General features: G+C 34.4%; 1 long non-coding RNA gene across 1 annotated transcript; it reads right to left on the bottom strand.

Moving 5' to 3' along the window:
* Positions 1 to 399: 399 nt before the first annotated feature.
* Positions 400 to 1,692, bottom strand: LOC114417802. The gene is made up of 3 exons (XR_003667928.1): positions 854 to 1,692; positions 647 to 700; positions 400 to 543 (listed from the first exon to the last, which is right to left on the bottom strand). It is a non-coding gene; the product is annotated as an uncharacterized LOC114417802 (long non-coding RNA).
* Between the last annotated feature and the right edge of the window lie 8,863 nt (positions 1,693 to 10,555).

The raw sequence follows: 10,555 nt of genomic DNA, 5'->3' as shown, positions 1-10,555 counted from the left end.
GAAATAATTAAAATACACAGAAAATAAAAAATATACTATGTAAATATAAATGCACGAAGGCCAATAATATGTAATTTGTGCTCATGATTGTAACCCGTGCATATGCACGGGTCATTTGTTAACCAATTTGGTATACATTTTTTTTTATTTGCAACATAGGCATAAAATGAAATATAATGCTGAAGCATAATAAAGTTGAATATTAATAATTAAATAATTATTTAAACATCATAATTAACAAAACATTATCGGTAAAATAATAGGGAAAAAATTAACCACATTTTTCCATGTAAATATATATATATATATATATATATATATATATATATATATATATATATATAATCTGAACTCCATAACAGAATTCAAAAAATAAATTACATAAAGGATCTACAACAACTTAAAAATAACTATGATTATGTTAGACAAATCAAAAAATAGATGATACCATCAACTCCTCAAATTATAGAAGATACCAAGTTCGAATTGTGTACTCTATTCTATTAGAGAGCTTCAAGAACTCAGTCCGGTCAAAACCATGTTCTGCATATAGTACCCAAAATTTCATAACACAAAATATAATAACATTGAATGGGAAAAAATAATATGAATCATGGTTAACAAATGTATAAGATGAAGCTGATACCTGCTTGCCCATCAGCCCATTGACAACATTCTCTATCCAACTATCCGTCACAGTCTGTAGATGATAAGTTTTTAAAATAAGAAAAGGCAGTTTCGCGACAAAAAATGTACACATTTTAATGAGCTTCAATCAGCACTGTTTTAAAAAAAAACTTCAAATTAGTAAGTGATTAGTTATCGACGTTCCTTTGGATTTCCAAAATCTAACCTGTGAATTCCACATCATCTGCCATTGTGTCAATAGTGACCTCTCCATCAAGCAAAATTTTCCTTCCAGGATCATTTCCTGTGTATGCATGTTAACACTGGCTGCTCAAGGCAACCAATTCGACATATGAAAGACTGCAACACTACATTAATATCAACCAATATGTGAACATGATTTAGCAAAAAAAAAAAGGGAAAATAGAGCAAGGCAAAGAAATTTAGTTTCAAGATCACAAAAATAGAATAGTCTATCACAGACCACCATCGCATGTTCTGGATTCTTCTAGCAACTGCTCTATTACGTGGCAGCCAGAATGGCTGGAAAAAAATAAAATAATTATTACGAAACACTATGCAAGAAGGCATAGAAAAAGTATAAGTACCAGGCAAATAGAAGCAAAAGCAAATGCCATCACAACAACATACCTTCCACCCGGAGAGCGATTGACAATATTGAAAGTTCCAGTGTAGTAGCTTGCACCACTAATACCGGTAGAAACTGTTCTCAAGAAGCAACAAAGATAGATAAATGCCTTGACCTTGGCATATAAAAACTGAAAATATCTAGCAATTTACATAATATGAAAGATGCCCAAATGAAAATATCTAGCAATTTAGATAAATGCCTTGACCTTGCCGTCCCAGTATCTCATTGAGCACATACTTAACAAAAGGGAAAAAAGAACTACAAAGAGATCTAAAGCCCAAATTCAAATCATTGATACAGAATAAGACTACCCTCTAACAACAATATAGATTTAACCCATATTGAATCCCCTGTATTTGGAGCTTCCCCTTGGAAAACCAATGCTCTGTCACGACAAAATATGCATAAACTTCTCCTTCGTCAAGTTACTCATCTGCACATAAAATCCACAAACTACAAATTCAATTCAAATTTGTTAAAAAATAGCAACAAATTAAAAAAACACTTCACAGTTAACAACCTGCTTTATAACTTCTATCCAAATAATTTAATATCACCACTTCGATCCTAAACAATTTAAATAAAAACTATTGTTGCAGAAATGGATCATGTTAGTAGAAAAGGATTTGTCAGTAATATTTAAAATTCAAATAAAATACAACCATATTTTCTTAATTTAAAATGTGAGATATATTATTTTAATTAACATTCATAGTTTTGTATTTTCGAACGTTTACTTCTTAAACAATAAATATTTGTGAATTTTTAAAATGATTACATGATACAATAATTTTATTTTATCTTACAATAATAGGTTAAATTACTAACTAATTTACAAATGATTCAGAGACCTGTTGAATCATCATTGACATTTTAGAAAGGTCGATTTCCTTTTGATATCCGCATCAACGCCACGGAACTTGATCGCAGCTCGATCATAAGCCCTGAAACTAAATAATAATAATAATAATAATAATATTTCTTACGCTTAAACAAAACCAAAAAAAACCTAATCACGAAATTCAAATTACCTTGCCGCAACATGCATTGTGTCAAATCTACCTAAAAGAAAATAAAGAAAAAGAATGCGATATTAAAGAAAACTATAGTTAATATAAAGTGAATCTTCTATTTGCACAATCAAATACATTGTGAGGAATTAACACAAAAATGTGATATCCTCCCCAAGTGAATCATGGATTCTTCACACCGCAAGCACTTGAACAATCAATTTCTACAAACACAACATTATCCATTTGCCAAGTCAACATTTTTTCCATCCTAATTCAGAAAAACAAAATACCCTATACCTGAGGGTACTCCACACAAGGGCCCCAAACAAATTTACATATACATACAATATCATAGGGAGAAAAATATCATAACAAAAAAAGACTTGATAAATCAGTAATTCCTATTACATTAAAATAATTATACATGTCTTCTTTATTTTATTTATATAATCAAATACACAATATCATCAGAATCCAAAAATTGTTATTTCTATTTTTGTTAACTTTATAATAAAAATTAGGTGTGGGACCTGTGCGTTGCATGATTTTTAAAAATTTAAAGTGAGAAAAAAAAAACAAAAAGAAAAAGTGGAAAAAAAAAGAAACGTGTTGTTGTGGGACAATATATATATATATATATATATATATATATATATATATATATATATATATATATATATATATATATATAAAAGTACATTAAACAGTGCTGATTTCAAAAGATGCAAGATTCATATTACCTCATTCTTGTGAGTTCCTCCTCCTTCATTGCACTACCGACGTGATTTGTCTCCCGTGTGAGTTCCTCCTCTAAATACAAATCTATTAAAATGCTGGAATGAAAATATATCCCATGTGAAAAATAAATAATTTTAAAAGTGACACAAATTTAGAATTAAAATAAGAAATATGAAAATATACCCAAAAATATCATCTTGACATTTGATCAAACACATAACCTGCAACCAATAAATGTCCCAATGAACATGATCAGAAAATGCATAACTTGCAACCAATTAATGTCTTAATGAACATGATAACTCACTCTTTCAAACAGCATGAGCCGAGCAATTAAAAGTTCTAAACTGTACTAATGCATCACAAATAAATAATTTTAAAAGTGCCACAAATTTAAAATTAAAATAAGAAATATGAAAACATACCCAAAAACATCATATTGACATTTGATCAAACACATAACCTGCAACCAATAAATGTCCTAATGAACATGATCAGAAAATGCATAACTGTGAGCACTAAAAATACCACTGAACAATATCAAAAAACAAAAGGAAAAAGTGGGAAAAAAAGAAACGTGTTGCTGTGAGACAATTTATATATATATATATATATAAGTACATTGAACAATGCTGATTTCAAAAGATGCAAGATTCATATTACTTCATTCTTGTGAGTTCCTCCTCCTTCATTGCACTACCGACGTGATTTGTCTCCTGTGTGAGTTCCTCCTCTAAATACAAATCTATTAAAATGCTAGAATGAAAATATATCCCATGTGAAAAATAAATAATTTTAAAAGTGACACAAATTTAGAATTAAAATAAGAAATATGAAAATATACCCAAAAATATCATCTTGACATTTGATCAAACACATAACCTACAACCAATAAATATCCCAATGAACATGATCAGAAAATGCATAACTTGCAACCAATAAATGTCCTAATAAACATGATAACTCACTCTTTCAAACAGCAAGAGCCGAGCAATTAAAAGTTCTAAACTGTACTAATGCATCACAAATAAATAATTTTAAAAGTGCCACAAATTTAAAATTAAAATAAGAAATAAGAAAACATACCCAAAAATATCATATTGACATTTGATCAAACACATAACCTGCAACCAATAAATGTCCTAATGAACATGATCAGAAAATGCATAATTGTGAGCACTAAAAATACCACTGAACAATATCAAAAAACAAAAGGAAAAAGTGGGAAAAAAAGAAATGTGTTGCTGTGAGACAATTTATATATATATAAGTACATTGAACAATGCTGATTTCAAAAGATGCAAGATTCATATTACCTCATTCTTGTGAGTTCCTCCTCCTTCATTGCACTACCGACGTGATTTGTCTCCCGTGTGAGTTCCTCCTCTAAATACAAATCTATTAAAATGCTGGAATGAAAATATATCCCATGTGAAAAATAAATAATTTTAAAAGTGACACAAATTTAGAATTAAAATAAGAAATATGAAAATATATCCAAAAATATCATCTTCACATTTGATCAAACACATAACCTGCAACCAATAAATATCCCAACGAACATGATCAGAAAATGCATAACTTGCAACCAATAAATGTCCTAATGAACATGATAACTCACTCTTTCAAACAGCAAGAGCCGAGCAATTAAAAGTTCTAAACTGTACTAATGCATCACAAATAAATAATTTTAAAACGCCACAAATTTAAAATTAAAATAAGAAATAAGAAAACATACTCAAAAATATCATATTGACATTTGATCAAACACATAACCTGCAACCAATAAATGTCCTAATGAACATGATCAGAAAATGAATAATTGTGAGCACTAAAAATACCATTGAACAATATCAAAAAACAAAAGGAAAAAGTGGGAATAAAAGAAACGTGTTGCTGTGAGACAATATATATATATATATATATATATATATATATATATATATATATATATATATATATATATATATATATATATATATATATAAGTACATTGAACAATGCTGATTTCAAAAGATGCAAGATTCATATTACCTCATTCTTGTTGGATCTAGAACATTAATCTGGCACACATCAAGCAATGGAAACTTGAATCACTGACACAAACTCACCAAGAAAAATGGAGAAGATGAGCAAGAAGGAGATGGAAGAAAAACAGAATAATGGAATTGCACGCAATTGCACACGTATTTTGCAGAAACGGAAAAGTGTTTATCTCATAACAAAATGCTTCCCTTATGTGAAATTACACTTATTCCCCTACTTATATCAGTAAAGACAGAATTACCCCTTTCTCTAATAGTCTCCTTTAATTCTGTATCTATTCTTTAAACTCAACATTACAATAACTGTAAAAGAAAACAACAAATCACAGATACAACACCCTCACAACACTTAACAGAGATCTTCACTGCACTTCAATCACTCCCAATCTGCTCCTTAACTCTTTGAACTGATCAATCTTCAATGGTTTAGTGAATATGTCTGCTACTTGCACAGTAGTTGGACAATACTTAACACTTAGCTTGCCTTTTGTCACTTGCTCTCTAAGGAAATGAAATCGTGTTTCAATGTGTTTGCTCCTCCCATGAGCAACTGGGTGTTTAGCTAGATTGATGGCAGATTTGTTGTCCACCATCAGTGTAATAGCACCCTTTTCCTTCATCTTCAGTTCACCAAAAATATTATCAAGCCATTGAGCTTGACATGCTGCCATAGCAGCTGCAATGTATTCTGCCTCACATGAGGAGAGAGCCACCACTTGTTCCTTCTTTGAACTCCACGAGATTGGGGCATCACCATAGAAGAACACATAACCTACTGTGCTCTTCCTATCACTCTTATCTCCACACCAATCAGAATCACTATATCCCAGAACATTACATTTTTTGGCTGCACTGGGAAACATAATACCATAATCGAGAGTACCTTTCACATACCTCATTATTCTCTTGGCAGCACGGAAGTGAGAAAGTTTAGTGAAATTCTGATACCAATGCCAGATGTCGTACCGGATGTCACGACATCACGCTTCAGAACATGCAGATTATATTTGAGAGTATGAACAGATTAAACAAGTAAATAACACAAGAGAATTGTTAACCCAGTTCGGTGCAACGTCACCTACATCTGGGGGCTACCAAGCCAGGGAGGAAATCCACTAAAATAGTGTTAGTTCGAAGATCTAACAGCCACTGTTTACAACCTTCTCACCTAACCACTACCCGTGCAACCTCTACCTAAGAGCCACTCTTAGATATGAGAACCCCTCTCACTCCCTCTCAATCACTCTCCCGTGTTTACAAATAAATCAAAGACACACCAGAGATTGCTCTCTGAACAAAAGAGATCAACTCTACACACTCAGGTCCAACACTTGATGTTAGGGTAGCATCAAGGTGGCTCACAAAACACTCAAGTCCCAAAACTCACAAAATAACTCTTCAATCCCGGACTTGGTCGAAAACTCGTGCAGCCTTCATGTTTATATAGCAGTGTGCGTATCTGGGCTGCAACAACTTGCGCTGGATGAGATCTATCATTCTCCTGAAAAATCTGCACTTAAAGATCTAAAAGATACAGTTTGATCTTTTAGTTTTTATCTTTAATCTTTAATCCCTGAACGAACTCTTCTGGTTTGTAATTCGAACTTTAATTATCTTTTAATTCATTCCTAAAGATAGATCGTCTAATCTGTTGCTAACTGCACAATAATCTGTTAAAGATATAACAGATTTATGTGTCCAGTATTTTCGGGCAAGATGTCCTGGACATCGTATCCGACATCGTGGATCCTGTAGCTTCAATTCTTCATTTGACTTTTATCTTGCCTTGTGCATTGTGCAGCAACTCCAGTATTTTCGGGCAGGATGTCCTGGACATTGTATCCGACATCGTGGATCCTGCAGCTTCAATTCTTCATTTGACATTTTATCTTGCCTTGTGCATTGTGCAGCCCGATCTTATTCCTTGACATCATGTGCAGCAACTCCAGCTTTCCTTCATTGTCTAAGTGCTTATGTTTTGACAAAATTTTAGCCAATCTTTTAAAGCTCAGTAAAGCTAAGCACTAACATTTAGGATTCTCCATATATCTATTAATTAAGCCAACAACATACAATAAGTCAGGTCTAGTACAACAAAGATACCTCAGTGAGCCCACCATTTGTCTATACAAAGTTACATCTACTTCTTCTTCATTAGGATCTTTCACCAAGTTCACACCAGTGGCAGTGGGTGTGTCTGCAAAATTGCAGTCAACCATTCTGAACTTCTTCAGTACATCTCTTGCATACCTCCCTTGATGCATGATCACTCCCTCATCAGTTCTCTTGAATTCAATTCCAAGAAAATAAAAAATAAGGTCCAAATCAGTCATTTCGAATTCTCTCATCATCTCTCCTTTAAAGTTGGCAATTTCAGTCTCATTATTTCCTGTCACAAGCAAGTCATCTACATACAGGCACACTACAGTCAAGTTAGTAGTATTGCTGCCCTTCATATAAACACCATGCTCAGTTGTACATTTGAGGAATCCAAGCTTCGTTAGAAAGCCATCAATGCGCCCGTTCCAGGCTCTAGGTGCCTGCTTTAAGCCATACAAAGCCTTGTTCAATCTGTACACCTTCTCTTCACTTCCTTTTATTTCAAACCCAGGTGGTTGACTCACATAAACCTCCTCCTCTAGAGGACCATTCAAGAAGGCTGATTTCACATCCATATGGTGCATATGCCACCCTTTTTGACTTGCTATAGCAGTAATAATTCTCACTGTCTCCATTCTTGTAACAGGTGCAAACACCTCCTTAAAATCAATGCCAGCCTTTTGCAAGAATCCCTTTGCCACTAGCCTGGCCTTATACTTGGAAATCTCTCCTTTCAAATTCTTTTTTACCTTATAAACCCACTTTACTGCAATAGGTTTTTTCTTAGCAGGCAGAGGCACAAGTTGCCATGTATTATTCTTTTCAATAGCTTTCAGCTCTTCTTTCATAGCATCAGTCCACTTTGTGTCATTCATTACTTCCTCCAAGCTCACTGATTCTGATTCAGCAAATAGAGCTAAGTGTACTAGCTCACCTTCCTCCCCTATTGCTGAATCATGTATCAATTCATAATCCTGTAACCTGCTAGAGGGTTGTCTAGCTCTTTGTGATTTCCTTACTCCTCCTTGGTCACTGTCATCAATTACTACAGCAGAAGAATCACTTGGCTCATCAATAGAAGCTTCAATCACAACTTTTGTAGGCTCCTCTACCATCTCTTTATCCCAATTCCAGTCCTTGGATTCATCAACTACCTCATCTCTACTCACAAGCACTTCTTTGGTTATTGGATTAAACAATTTGTAACCACCAGTGGCATGATAAACCAGCAGTATCATTATTTCACTTTTGCTATCTAACTTCTTTCTCAACTGATCAGGCACATGTTTATAACAAATAGAGCCAAAAAATTTAAAATGACTAACCACTGGTTTGCGTCCAGACCATGCTTCTTCAGGTGTGATTTTATTGAGCCTTTTTGTTGGGCTTCGGTTTAGCACATACACTGCAGTGGAGACAGCCTCTTCCCAAAGAAATTTTGGTAGCTTCTTTCCATTAAGCATGCATCTGACCATATTCATCGCTGTTCGATTTCTTCTTTCTGCTGCACTGTTATGTTGGGGAGTGTAGGGAGGTGTCACATCATGCACAATACCTTCCAGTTCATAGAATTCATCAAATTCATTGCTAGTATACTCTCCTCCTCCATCAGTGACTATAGTTTTTATCAAGAAACCAGTTTGTCTCTCCACCATTCTCTTGAACTTCTTGAATACTCCTAGCACTTCACTCTTTCTCTTCAAGATATACACCCACATCTTCCTAGTGAAATCATCTAGGAATGATACAAAGTATCTACTCTCACCAAGAGATTGACACTGCATTGGGTCACACACATCAGAGTATATCACTTCAAGCTTTTCTCTTGCCTTAGTTTCAACAAATTTCTTAAAAGACTCTCTGTGCTGTTTAGACTCAACACAATTTTTACATAATTCTTTTGGTACATTTATCAATGGCAGCCCCCTAACCATGTTGTGAGTATTCAAGTCACGCAAGTCTCTAAAATTCAAGTGACCATATCTGTGATGCCATACCCAATAATCTTCACTCACTTCTGCAACTAGACATTTATGGCAAAGTGCTTCCAGATTGGCTCTAAATGTCCTGTTTCTAGACATAGAAACATCAAATATCAAACTGTTTTTACCACCTAAATCAAACAATTTAAGTTTTTTATCTTCCATAATCACCTTATGGCCTTTCTCCACTAATTGTCCTAGACTGAGCAAATTGCTCTCTAGTCAAGGTACATAAAATACACCTGATATGCAGTACTGTGTACCATTCGACATCTTGATCATCACATTTCCAACTCCTTCTGCTAGCATAGCTCTACCATCAGCAAACTTGATTCTATTTTTCTTGCTTGCATCAAAGTTGACAAGCCATTCTTTATGACCAGTCATATGTGTAGAACATCCTGTGTCAAGGTACCATTCATCAATGGTGCACATTTCATCTGCAGTAGTCACCATGAGCATCACTAGCTCATTTTCTTCATCATCACCTTTGGCAAGATTTGCCTTATCACCTTGGGAATCCTTCTTCGCATAACACTCATCTGCAAAGTGTCCCCACCTATCACAATTATAACATTGGATGTTCTGTTTATCAAACCTTTTCATACCACCTCTTCCTCTACCATTGCTACCACCTCGATAGTAGCCTCTGCCCCTGCCTCTCTGCGACTGATCAGGTTTATTTTCAACATCATTCTGGCCTCTTCCACTACTAGAAACATGGTCACCTCTTCCTCTATTGTTCGTACCACGACCTCTTCCTCTAAAACCACTTCTTCCTCTGTTACTGTCGCCAGAATTCTTGTTACTAGATTGAGCCAATAAGGCTTGTTCAACAATTTTCTTCTTATTTCTCTCTAGCAATCTAAGTTCTCTAGCTTCTAGTGAACTTTGCAATTCTTCTAAACTCATTTCACTTACTTCCTTGGATTCCTCAATTGCACATACTATATAATCATATTTTTCCAGCAAAGATCGAGTAATTTTCTCACAAATTTTTCCATCAGTTAAAGTCTCACCTTGTGTAGCCATCTGATTGGTGACTACCTTTACTCGTGCAAAGAAGTCAACAATCTTCTCATTCTCTTCCATCGTCATTGAGTCAAACTGTCACTGCAACACTTAAAGTTTCACCTTCTTGATTCGATCTCCACCAGCATAACATTTCTCAAGTTTATCCGAGGCCTACTTCGCTGAGGTCGCCTTCGAGATTAGATTGAAATTCGCATCATCTACACTCTGATGCAGAAAGAATATTGCCTTCGCATCCTTCTTCTTGCTATCCTTGTATGCATTCCTCACCGCCTCAGTAGCGGGTTCTGCTGGTTCCGCCACTACGCCATTCTTCACTACCTCCATCACGTCTTGAAATTCAAACAACGCCTTCATTTGAATATG

The sequence above is a fragment of the Glycine soja genome, chromosome 7 (assembly GCF_004193775.1).
Source record: "Glycine soja cultivar W05 chromosome 7, ASM419377v2, whole genome shotgun sequence".
NCBI lineage: Eukaryota > Viridiplantae > Streptophyta > Magnoliopsida > Fabales > Fabaceae > Glycine > Glycine soja.
This window is presented reverse-complemented; position numbering and strand designations above follow the sequence as displayed.